The following is a 12,796-nucleotide window of genomic DNA, read 5'->3' on the forward strand; positions in this document are numbered from 1 at the left end:
ACTAACTTAAAAAGGTTCGCCTTTATTTTTAAGACTAATCTTTCAATAAAAGACTACAGATCTCTCATCTCAATTTATCATTTGAGTAGTTCCAGCACATCTGATTGTGCTTGGAACAAGTAATAAAGGATCCCAGTAACGAAGTTAGGATGTAAGTTCATGCAACAAGTAATGAAGGATCCCAGAGACAAACATAGTCAAACTACGAAGGCCGCCATCAAAGTTGTCTAAATATATGTCCACCTCCTACAATACAACCAAGACAAATTACTGGTATATTTTAGTGCATTTAATTGTGACATCTCTGTTTCTAACATTTCCAAAATATAAATTATAAATAAAATGCCAAAACAAACATGCTTAGCTCAGACATATTTTTGATTTCCTCTAACAACTGGGAATCTAAACTACACAAATCACACGAAAACAAATGTTTTGTTTCAGTATCTTATCAAGCAAATTGGTCTACAGAAACCTTTCACTCCCTCTTTTGGTAGACTATTCTTAAGAGACACTATATTTTAGTTTCATTCAGAATCATTTCCCAAAATTAACCACAGCTGTTCTTTATTAAAATATAAGAAATGTGTTTCATATACTAGTGTTCTATATAACTGATATCTAATCATCTTAGTTCTAAAACTTAATAATTATTAATGAAATCCTTTCTGAAAGTCGTATACCATGCTGACCTCTTAGAAAATTACTGAATATAACTTAAACTTGTCTTGGTTATTAAGACTATCAACTGAAGCTCAGTGTTACAATTCTGTGCTACTTAGTGCCTCTGCATGTTCTAAGTGTTAGTAGGTTGCCTGTTTTCATTTCTGTTGTCATAGTGCTTGTCTGAAATCTGCCCCTTGCTTTTTTTTTTTCTACTTTAGATATTTATTTTATTGAGGTATACATTACATATAATAACATACATTGATATGAAGCAAATTCTGACAAATATACACATCTGAAAAGCCAATATGATAATCAAGATACAGAACATTTTCATGACTCCAGAAAATTCTCTGAAGCCTCCTTCCCATCACATAGGTACCTAGGTTACCAGTGCTATCCACGGTTTCTAACATATGTATTAGTTTTGCCTGCTACGGGCCTTCACATAAATGCAATCAAATGGAATCACCACTTCTACCCTACCCTTTTTGTCTGACTTCTTTCACTCATTATGGTATTATATTAGTACTTATTTTTTACCACCAGGCAGTCCTCTCACTGAATACATCTATCACAATTCATTTAGTCTTTCTTATGTTGATGGGCATTTGAAATGTTCCTAGTTGGCTATTATCAATAAAGCTGTTATAAACATTCTTGTATAAGTCTTTTTATAGATATGTTTTCATTTCTCTTGAATAATTACCTAGAAACAGAACTGGTAAGTCATAGGGTAGTATGTTTAACTATATAGGAAACTGTTTTCCAAAGTAATTGGAACATTATACATTTCCATTAACAATGTATGACAGTTCCAGTTCCTCCACATCTGTGCCAACATTTAGTGTTTTCAGTTTTTTTCATTTTACTCATTGTAATAAGTATAAAGTGGTAACCCATAGTGATTTTAATATCCATTTCCCATGATGGATGCATGATTTTGCACTTTTTTTTCATATGCTGATTGGCCACGTGTATGCCTTCTTTTAAAGTCTTTTTTTTTTTTTTATTATGTTGTCTTTTATTATTGATTCTAGAGGTTCTTCACACATTTTCAACACAAGTCTTTTGTCAGAGAGCTGTATACTTCTAAAGCTGCACTGTATTGTGGTTGAGTAAGGAGTCTAAAGTCAAACTTTCTTAAGTTGGATCCCGGCTCAGCAACTTACCCACATGTCCTTGAGAAAGTTACAGCACCCACCTTAAATAAATGTAAATAATGCCTGACACATAACAAACACTATATAAGTGTTATTGTAAGTTAATTATTACTACTACAACAAAGAATTTAAAAATGAAGTAATTGTCATACTGGCAATTCAAAGCCAGGCAGGACCCAGGAAAAAAAATTAAATTTAAATAAAATAAAGATTTTCTTACTGGGAAGAATAAGGTTGTCTGATTCATTATACACCTTATTACAACAAAAGAGATTTTAAAGTCAGGCTATAATTAATATAAACTTTCTTTCTGAATCTCATGTTTTCAACCATACCAAATATTTAACTGCCTCCCTTATCTATTCAAGTTGATCCTTCAAGCTTTAAAGTATTCCAGAAGTTTATATCAATAAATTTGTATTGCCTCTACCATAGCTTTCATTAGTTTATAATTTAACAACTCTTTATCAAGTCAGCTTTCAACTTCAAGAACTATGATGAGAATACTTAACATAAAAATTTTCAAGTTGTTTAATAAATGTGGAGGGTTTTTTTTGTGGACGTTCCTTCTTGCCAAGGCTAATCTTTTCACCTCTGCTTCTCATAACCTCTCTGCCTTCAAATGTCATCTTATTCCCCTAAATAAAAGGAGTAACTCTTCTGTCTAAACATGCAACTACTCCTAAAGACATCAGTGGCAGCTCTTACAAACTCTCTCATTCTCTGCCTTGTAGCATATTAAAATCTGTTTTTGTCGCTCCCTCCCGAAATAAAAGTGACTTAAGAGTAAGGAACTAAATCATATGTCCCTATTTAAAATAACAGTAAATGTTTTTCTTGATCATGTAAATAGATGTCCACTCTAGTAAATGTGGAGAATAAAAGTACTTGCCATAATGGAATTAAATTTAACAATCTGTTGAATTTTCACTCTCTCTGGGTATCATATTTGAAATCTATTAGTCTCTGAGACAACAGCCATTTATAATGACAACAAACTCTTATTGTCAAAACTCATCCATTGCATTCTTGCGCTTCTTTAAAATACTTAGTTGAAAAGCACTTGTTCCCAGTGATTCATCTAAAAACATTGGAGAGGATGTGGTGAAAAAAGAACCCTTATACACTGATGGTTAGGAATGTAAACTGGTGCAGCCGCTATGGAAAACAGTATAGAGGTTCCTCAAAATAACTAAAAATAGAATTACCATATGATCTACCAGTTCCACTCCTGGGTATATACCTGGAAAAATTAAAACACTAATTTGAAAAGATACATACACCTCAATTTTCATAGCAGCACTATTCACAATAGCCGAGACATGGAAACAACACAAGTGTGTCCTTCAACAGATGACTGGATTAAGAAGATGTGGTACACACACACACAAACACACACACACACACACACACAAAGGAGTAGTACCCAGCTATAAAACAAAAGAATGAAATACTGCCACCTGTAGCAACATGGAGGGACCTGGAGAATATTATGCTTAGTGAAATACGGCAGACAGAGAAAGACAAATACTGTGTGATATCATATTATATATGGAATCTAAAACAAAAACAAAAACAAATGAATGTATATGCAAAACAGAAACAGATTCACAGATAAAGAAAAAATGAAGAGGAGAAAGAAAGGGGAAGGACAAGTTCAGGTATGGGACTAACAGATACAAACTAACATAGATCAAATAGTTAAGCAACAAGAATACATGGGATAGCATAAGGAATTATATACATTATCATGTAATAACCTATAATGAAGTGTAATCTGCAAAAATACTGAGTCACTATGCTGTACACGTGAAACTAACATAATATTGTAAGTCAACTATTCTTCGATAAAAACATCTTGCCCTTCCAAAAATAAAATGTGAAATCTGACAATAATTACTTAATATCATTTTCTAAAATAGCTCAAACTAAAGCTCTAGTCTTCCCTTTGGTAGTAGACTACATAATAACCACTTTTTCAACCTAGCTTTTATTATAATGAAATGAAGAGGCTCTTCTTACTGTAATATGTTGTTTGGTTTCCTTTATTTTGTTCAAAATCTAAATTGTATCTCAACTGCTAATTGTTCATCTTATTTGAACAATTACATCAAATATATCCTTTCATCCACAGTAAGGGTATTAGACAACTAACACAGAAGTCTAGGTGAGAGGTGATGTTAAACTAGGATGATGATAACAGACACAAGAGGGATGGACTAATCTGGGTCTATTTTGGAAGAAAAGCAAAGAGGATCTGTTGACGAGATTGTAACTACAAAGCAAGTACTCTAAATTATCTAAAATCCTTAATAGTCACCATGAGCTTTATTTTCTAGAATTTTCAAATAGTATTTCAATCAAGTTAGAGGCAAAAGAGGCTCAAACACAAAGATAAATTTTATTTCAGTTGAATTGATCCATCTAGTTTCTTCTGAAATAGCAGTACTATTTTACATGATTCAGAATATCTCATTATACTTCAAAGCATTTTGTGAATAAATGCATAATATGGTTGAATTTTCAACTCTGCACACTGGCAAAATTTTTTGTCTAATTAAGGGTACAGTTTGAAAAATTTTCCAAGCCCTTACAGTCTAATATGCAATGTGCCCTTGGCCTAAAAATGGCCTTCTTTTTCAGTTTCTTTTCTCCCTTGTAGAATTCTCAAGCCAATTATATACTCACCCAATTGCCTTCTTACCATCTTCATTCATTGTATATTTTTCCCAATTTTCAACTGGGTTGTTTGTCTTTTTCTATTGATTTGCATAAATCCTTTACATTACAAGTACTAATCCTTTCCCTTCACAGTTAAGTGAATTCTAAGTATCTTCTTCCAAAATGTGGCTTCTTTTATTTGTTTAATGCCTTTTGAAGAATAAAGCTTTTATTTTACCATGGTCAAGTGTATTTCTTTTCCTCTATGATTCGTGCTGGTGACTTTCTGTAGATCTCATACATACCTATTTTAAAACTTACATCCTATTACTATAAAACCTTTTGTTTTCTTTTTGAAGTCATTTCAGCAAACAGAATGCTCTATTTTCTGTGAAAGTAAGAAAGTCCCTAAAATCACCTACGTCTGGCAGAGCAAGTATTCATATTATTTACTAAATTATAGCACACATTGTTTTCCATTGTCCAGAAGTTAAATCCAATTTGGTCTGTTTCTCATATAATGCTGTTTCTCCAGCAATCAGGTCTTCATAGCTGCTGTTAGGTTAGGAAGGCTGGTGAGACCTATCTTCATTAATTTTTTTTCTATATCTAGGGCCCATCCTGGTATAGCATGGATTTGTTCCAGAAAACTTCCCCATCCCAAACTTCCTTAAGTTTAACCCAACTTCTAAACCTTCCTACCTTTTCATGCTTTAAAACTTCCAGTTATCTTTTTTTTTAAACTTCACTGGTATATTTAACATTACTTTAAACAGGCCTTAGTTATATCTTCATCAAAAAAGCTGCCAAATTATTACAACAATGTTGCTAATATACATCATTTATGCCCTTAACTAAGAAGTTTCCTACCAAAAGAGAGTGCTTAATGAAGATTTACATATCTTGAAAATGCAGCAAAATTTAAAACAAGGAGAGACTGCGGACAGAGAAATTACTTAGGAAATTATTACAACAAATTTTACATAACAAAATATCTTAATAAATATAGATTTTATATAGACTCTTCAGTTTATATCACATTGTCACAACTATCTGTAAGGGAAGCTAAGAAATGTAATATTTCCAGGCAACCATGTACCCATCTAAAAACTGGGGACACTATTACAAAGGAAAGAGTAAAGATATAGGGCATAATTTCCTTTCTCTGATAGAAAGGTAAAAGGAGAAATTACAAAGACTTAAAACCTTAGAATCAAACTGCTCTCAGCATGGAGTCCAGAGGTGCTGTGGGATGGGACAGGAGAGAGAAACAGAGAAAAGGAAAGAAAAACAAAGGAAAGGAACATATTTTAGAAACATTTTAAATTTAAAAACAGTCAAGCTATAACATTATAAATGGTCCACACGCAATTAGAAATGTATACAAATTCAGGAAACAGATCTGAGAAAAAGCCAGAGCTGTACAAGTCATTTTGTTTTGTATAGTAATGGTTCTTAAATTAGAAGTCCAGAATAATCACCGATGCTACTGAAACAGTGATTAAAGCTACAGACTACCTCCCCTGAAGAAAATACTTACGTGGCTAAAAACTCATGTTTGAATACAATTTTGGGGATTTACAGTCCTCCAAAGAGGTTCACAAACCTGAGATTAAGGATATTTAATCCCTAAAGCAAAGTTGCTCTGCAACAGGTTTTTAGATCCTAATAATTTACAGATTTATCAAGATACTCCTTGCAAATGTGTTATGTGAATGTTAGTTAAGTAGAGTTACATCACATTCTCTTAAGTAAACCATAAAATTACTATACTTCCAAGGGACCAAGATATGTTAAGTAATATTCAGAAAAATGAAAATGAAACCAATTTAAGAGCAATTAAAGTAGAAAAGGGAGGCAGAAGGGAGGTCAGAATCAGAGAAACTTGCCTGGCTTTGAAGATGGAAGAAGGGGTCATGAGATAAGAATACAGGCCTCTAGAAGTTGGAAAAGGCAAGAAAATGAGTTCTTCCTTAGCTCTTCCAAAAGGAATGCAGCCTTACCAATACCTTGATATTAGCCCAGTGAGATCCATTTGGACTTCTGACATTCTGACTACAATTTAATAAATTTGTATTATTTTAAGCCACTAAGTTTGTAGTGATTTGTTACAGTAGCAACAGGAAGCAATACAAAGGATGAGGGAAACCTTAAGAATATGAAAGCAATCTATATACAGGAGGCAAAGATAACTATTTTCCATTTCAAACTACAACTGAACCCCTCCAAAATGGCCAAAACCCCCTCAAAGAACAACAAAAAAGAGAAGATACTTAGAATTCCTTAAGATTTGTTCAATACAGAAAGAATTTATGATATTTTCCCATAGAGGGATATTTACAGTGACAAAAATCATATGTTCTCTACAGTATATTTTAAGGAAACATTATCATCCAAATATTAATGTTATTACAGAGACTGGGTATAAGAGAAAAGGGAAGCACTTAATAGAAGTAGTTTATGACATAGCACTTCTCAGAGTAAGTAGTTACTGTTTTCTAAACTATAAAGAAGCAGATGCTATTCAGAAGATAACCGCATTAGTATTTACTCATCCAGAGAGCATTTATTTATATGCTTCACACATAGACAAAACTTGAAAGTTATGGTTCTTTCCCTACAAAAGCTCATAACTTAGTAGCCAAAGATATATTAACACGAAATGGGATTACAGGATAGATGATTCACATGGATGTGGATTTTGAGCAGCAGAGTATCAAGTGGAAAACGGCACAGGGCACTACATGGAGGCGGCAAGACCTAAGTATGTCATGTTTAAAAATCAATATTAAGTTCAAAACAGCATGGCAGGCATAAGCAGAAGAGTGGTAAGAAAATAACAGTTAACTTACTGGACCTTACTGTATCAAGCCTTACATACCATGCACAAGGTTAGTACTCTAATTTACCATAATAAAGAGACCATGGGATTGACAACAGCAAAGGAGTAGAATACCCTGATTTGTGTTTCAACAGAACTTTACTGCATCAACCATAATGAGATAGGTTATGTTTTCATTTTACAGATAAGGAAATTAAGGAATTAGTCTTATTAGAAAGATAAAGGTCTTGAATTACCCCTTTCGTACTGGCAACTTTAAAAACTATAGCAGTTATTATTTTCCATGTAGTAATCATCAATCTAAAGCACCACATGGCAATTAATGGCACTGTGTTTAATAGCAAGTCAGATTTCCTTGATTCCAAAGGCAGTTGCACCATTTAAAAGTTATAATCTTGGGTAAATTATTTAAACTCTCTGTACCTCCATTTCCCTAGTCGGTAAAATGAGGATAATAACTGTATCTATTGCAGTGTTTGAGAAGTAAATGAGGAAACGTGTGCAAAGTGCTTAGCATTGTACCTGGCTCATAGTTGGGTGCTCAATAAATGTTACTATTATAATGATGATATATTAAACTAACTTTATGATGTTACAATATCTATATTCTGAAATAGTCTGAATTTGTCTCATTCTGTATTTATGATGGTTTGGTATAACAAACCCAGGAGATAACCCTCCTAATCAGAACTTTTTAGTAAAAACTGTTAATGACAGATAAGTATCAATAGTATTAGTTATCTAAATCTTCCACATACTGCTTATATGATGGAAGTATTTACATCTAACCAAGTCATAGGCATCTGGGAAATCTTCCAGGAGACTGAAAAATAAAACTAAAATCTGAAGGATAAATAAAAATGTATTCACAAAATACTCCTTTAGAATCAAATATTCTAGGTTCTGCTAACCAGTTATCATCAACTTGCCAAAGCAGTTTAAAACTCTAACACTTAGTATGTCACTGCCTTCTGGCACCACTACTGTCCATTCCCCTGACTCCTTAATTACCAGCACTGATGCTATAATTTCATCTTTTGACGTTCTCTAGGTTTATGTCAGAAGTATTCATTGTCAGTAAGAGATCAGAACGTAGAAGACAGGGAACCAACATTAATACTAGTGTTCATAATGAGATAAAAGCATTGGAATAAAATATGGTAAATTTTAAAATAAGCTTGTCATAGGAAATGCTTAAGATCCAGAGGCCATTAAAAAAATAAAAAAGGTAAATTCAACTATAAAAAACACTACGAAGTTTTTAAAAAGGTAACAAATTGAGAAAAACTGAATAGCATATATGTATCTATTGTTGCTATAACAAATTAATGAAAACTTAGTGGCTTAAAACAACACAAATTTATACAATTCTATATGAACTGGAAGTCCAAAGGGCTTCACAAGGCAGAAATCAAGGTGCTGGCTGTGTCACATTCCTTTTAGGAGGCCACAGAAGAGAATGGGTTTCCTTGTCTTTTCTGAATCCTACAGGTTATCCACATTCCTTGGTTTATGGTCTCCTTTCAATCTTCAAAACCAGGAGCATTGCTTCTCTCTGATCCTTCTTCTGTACTCACATCTCTCTCTGACTGCAGTCCCACAGTCAGGAAAGGTCCTCCACTTTTAAGGATTCGTGTGATTAGACTGGGTCTATCCAGCTAATCCAGGATAATCACTCCAGATAAAAACTCATAACCTTAACCACACTTGCAAAGTTCTAACATATTTACAGGTTCTGAGGATTAGGGAGAGGACATCTTTGAGGTATGGGGGTTGGGGAGGAGGATCAACACATTATTCTATCACAACCAAGATAAAAAGGAAACCAACCATAGTATTTCCTTAAAAATAACATCAAAATCAACCCAGATAAAACACAGATAAAACTGGCAAAGTTCATGAATAAAATTTACAGAAAAATATAGGCGCCATGAAAGACATAAATTTAAAAACCCTAATTTTATTCAAAATAAAGGCAAACTAAAGAACATTTTTTCAATGATTAGATTGGCAAATATCAATAAATTAGTTAATATAAAAGTTGGTAAGGAGCATGGAAGTAACACATGTTTGGAGGGTCATTTGGAAATATCTACCAAAACTGAGGTTTTACATCATATTCTGTGACTCAGCGAATGCTACTTCTACCTATTTTCTTTTACATGTATAAAGTATATCTTTATAAGCATACTTTAAAGAAGAATACTGTTTTTAACAGAAAAAAAAGAAAGGATGAAAGCAACCTAATAAGACTCAATTGGGAACTAAATTATAGAGCATCTTTTCAATGCAATACTGTGTAGCCATAACAAAAATGAGGAAGCTTGATCTCTAAGTTCTATTAGGCTCTTTTTGAAAAGATGCAGATGTTATGTTCAGTATGCTACCATTTGTTGTGAAAGACACATTCAAACATGCCTGTATATGAATAGAATCTTTACATAATAAACCTGGTAACTGTTCCTCTAGCAAGGGGAAATGAGACAGAACTACAAGGGTAATTTTCTTTTTCTTAAAAAACCTTTTATATTTTTTTAATTTTGTATGTGTATGTATTACCCTTTCAAAAATATATTTACCCAACCCTTACATACATACACACACACTCCCTGAAAGGCTAAGACCTCAAAATAGTATGTCTCTGTAATGGGAGTTAGCACTTGCCATTTACAGTAGGACGATGACTTTTTAGTAGAATGCACATTGATCTGAACAGCCTTGCTTCCCTCCCTGATGTCAAAACCTGTTGCACCCTGCACCCCTCCCATCAATCTAAGAGAACCAATACCTCTGATTCCACATATTTACAATTTAGTTCTCCCCAGTCACTCATACACTTAATCAAACATTAAGGCCTGGAATTCTAGCCCTCTCCACATACTTCTACAGAACATCCCACAAATCGTATCATATGAATGTATTTCTTCTAATGATGTTGGGCTCACTTTGCTAAACTTAAGGCGATCTCTCTATAGAGAAATAGACAGCAAATAAGGTCTTGCCTGAAAAAAGCTGGACAGCTTCATACTGGATGTATAAAAAATAGGCACGTCCTAAGAGAGGAGATACAAATTCAGAAGGTAGACAGGTAGGAGAGAGGATTCCAGAGCCCTCCTGAACCTTAGAACAAGGTTTCGAGAAGGAAAGATATGCTTGAGAGGGGTTCCTGGGTGGTAGAAGAAAAATGACTTCTACCCTTGGAAAGAAGACACAGGTTTTAGCAGAGGTATTCCTACAGATGCCAAGGTGAACACGGAAATCTCTAAATTATAATATATCATCTTGTTTTATTTATTATTCTCCAGAAAGTCTTCCCTGATGTCTATCATTGGGCTAGGTATCTTTTGTAAATGCTTCCATCATGTAGAGTGTGAGTAGGAGACTCAAATGATTGACATCTGATGGTTAGCTGTCATTGATAATTCTTATTTAAAGCAAAAAAGGGAATACTGTACTATTTTCAGATTTATATTAGGTATTTTATATTCCTGTGTGTACTGCTATGTAGTTATATGTGAGAAATTCCTCTTTACCAAGTAGGAAGAAGGCACAATAGTCTATTACTGAAGTTTCTCAGTGTCTCTAGTAAATTTATACTGCCTGGTCTTATCTGTGCTACCAGAAATATTAAAGAAAGAAATTGCAGGTTTATTTATGCCTGAGATGAAGTAATACTCTTCTGACTGCATCGGGGCAATGGCAAGGACATTTGGTGAGGGATCAAGGAACAGACTGAGGAAATTCAACCGACACTCCTGAAGAGGAAATTCTTACATTGCCAACATAATATAAGATGGCTTTCACTAAGGAAGTCAAAAGAATGCCTTACGTTTAGTACTCACAACTTTTGAATATGCTGCCAACTCCTTTTACATGGTTCTGTACGTGTAACATCATTTTTAGTGAGGTAAAGAGCGCTCTCTCTTTAAAATGCACCCGGAGGCAAGTATTAAGAGTGCAGCTTTGCCCATGCTGAGAATGCATATAACTTCCAGGCATTTAATGGAAAGAAACAGAGGACTAACAAGGGTAAGCTGTCAAACCTGCAAATCTAGGATGTCAATTTTTCAGGGTTCAGGTAACAAGATGAGGATGCTAAAAAGATATGGAATCAATGGCAGGGACCCAGATTAATCAGCAGAATAATCTGAAAAAAAGAATATTTCCACATTCAGTATTAAAAATCACCAACACCTGAGAATACAGGTTATGACTACGACTTGAAAGTAAGTCCTAGGAGCACCTCCATAAAACAGGCATTTTAAGAAGTATGTGTATAATTGAATCCAAAAATAACAAAAAAAAAAAAATTCAACGAAGAACACTTAGCTCTTCCTATAAATATCTATCGTGTGTTGTTGGAGAGAAGTAGGGAAAGCACAAGGTGGATCAAACACTTAAATGAGACTTCAGTGACGCGGGTACATAAACATACAATGTTAATAACACTTTATCCTATAGGAGAAAGTTTAGAGAGTCCTCTGAAAATGCCACACTAGTCTGGGAATAAAAAGTATAACAGCAACTAACTAATCCTAATTGTGCAATCGTGGGATCTTTGAAGATTTTTTTCCTTTCCAAATTCAACATGAACAGGTTCAATTTTCACTGAAAATTTAATACCCTATAGCAGTACTGTCCAACAGAAACATAATGCAAGTCATATACATAATCTTCAATTTTCTAGTAGTTAGATTAAAAAAGTAAAAAGATGGTAGTGAAGATGGTAGAGAAAGTAGCTCCAAGAGCCCATCCCTCAATGGAAATACTAAATAAAAAAATAAAAATAAAAAAAAAAAAGCTTGTCAATAAATTTTGTCAGAACTCTAAAAAGTAGTCAAAGGTTTACAGTGATGAAGCAAACACTAAATCTAAACACAACTTTAAAATAGTAGGAAAGGTTTGTGGCACTTTTAATTGCTCATGGCCTAACTCTACTCCTCACCCCCACTTCCTCAGCAGTAGTTTTGAAGATGACATTCTGCATTCTCAGGATGGGATCCTGGCCCCCTGGTTCCAGAGAGAGCAGAGCAGACCTCAGTCTCAAAGAATTCTGTCTGCAGCTATGTGAAGGACTGACACAAAGCACTTGCATTCCTCAAATACATCATAAGGCAAATAAACAACCAGCTGCTGCTGGGGGCAAAATATTACAGATGAGGCCAACAGCAGATGTACCAAAAAGCCTGGGAGGAAAAGCTAGGGAGACAGTTTCTTTAGGGAATTAAGAGAGCCATATACATACCCTGGGCAGGACACATGTTCAAGAAGGATCTCGGAAGACCCAAAGTTTTCATCTAGGCTCAGCACAAGCAGGAAGTAATGGGTAAGGCAGAGTTGTAGACAGTTCGGCTAAGCATTAAAGGAGTGCCATAATACTGAGATGATCTGCAAAGAATGGGAAAGTTTTCCTTCCTTCCTTCCTTCCTTCCTTCCTTCCTTCCTTCCTTCCTTCCTTCCTCCC

The 12,796-nt window shown here is 34.2% G+C and overlaps 1 protein-coding gene across 1 annotated transcript in view; it reads right to left on the reverse strand.

Annotated features, from left to right (window-relative positions):
• Positions 1-12,796, reverse strand: part of SPRED1 (sprouty related EVH1 domain containing 1) — a 105,450-nt gene that overhangs the window by 55,607 nt on the left and 37,047 nt on the right. The gene's annotated exons all lie outside the window — the stretch shown is intronic.

Source organism: Camelus ferus, chromosome 6 (assembly GCF_009834535.1).
Source record: "Camelus ferus isolate YT-003-E chromosome 6, BCGSAC_Cfer_1.0, whole genome shotgun sequence".
Classification (NCBI taxonomy): Eukaryota; Metazoa; Chordata; class Mammalia; order Artiodactyla; family Camelidae; genus Camelus; species Camelus ferus.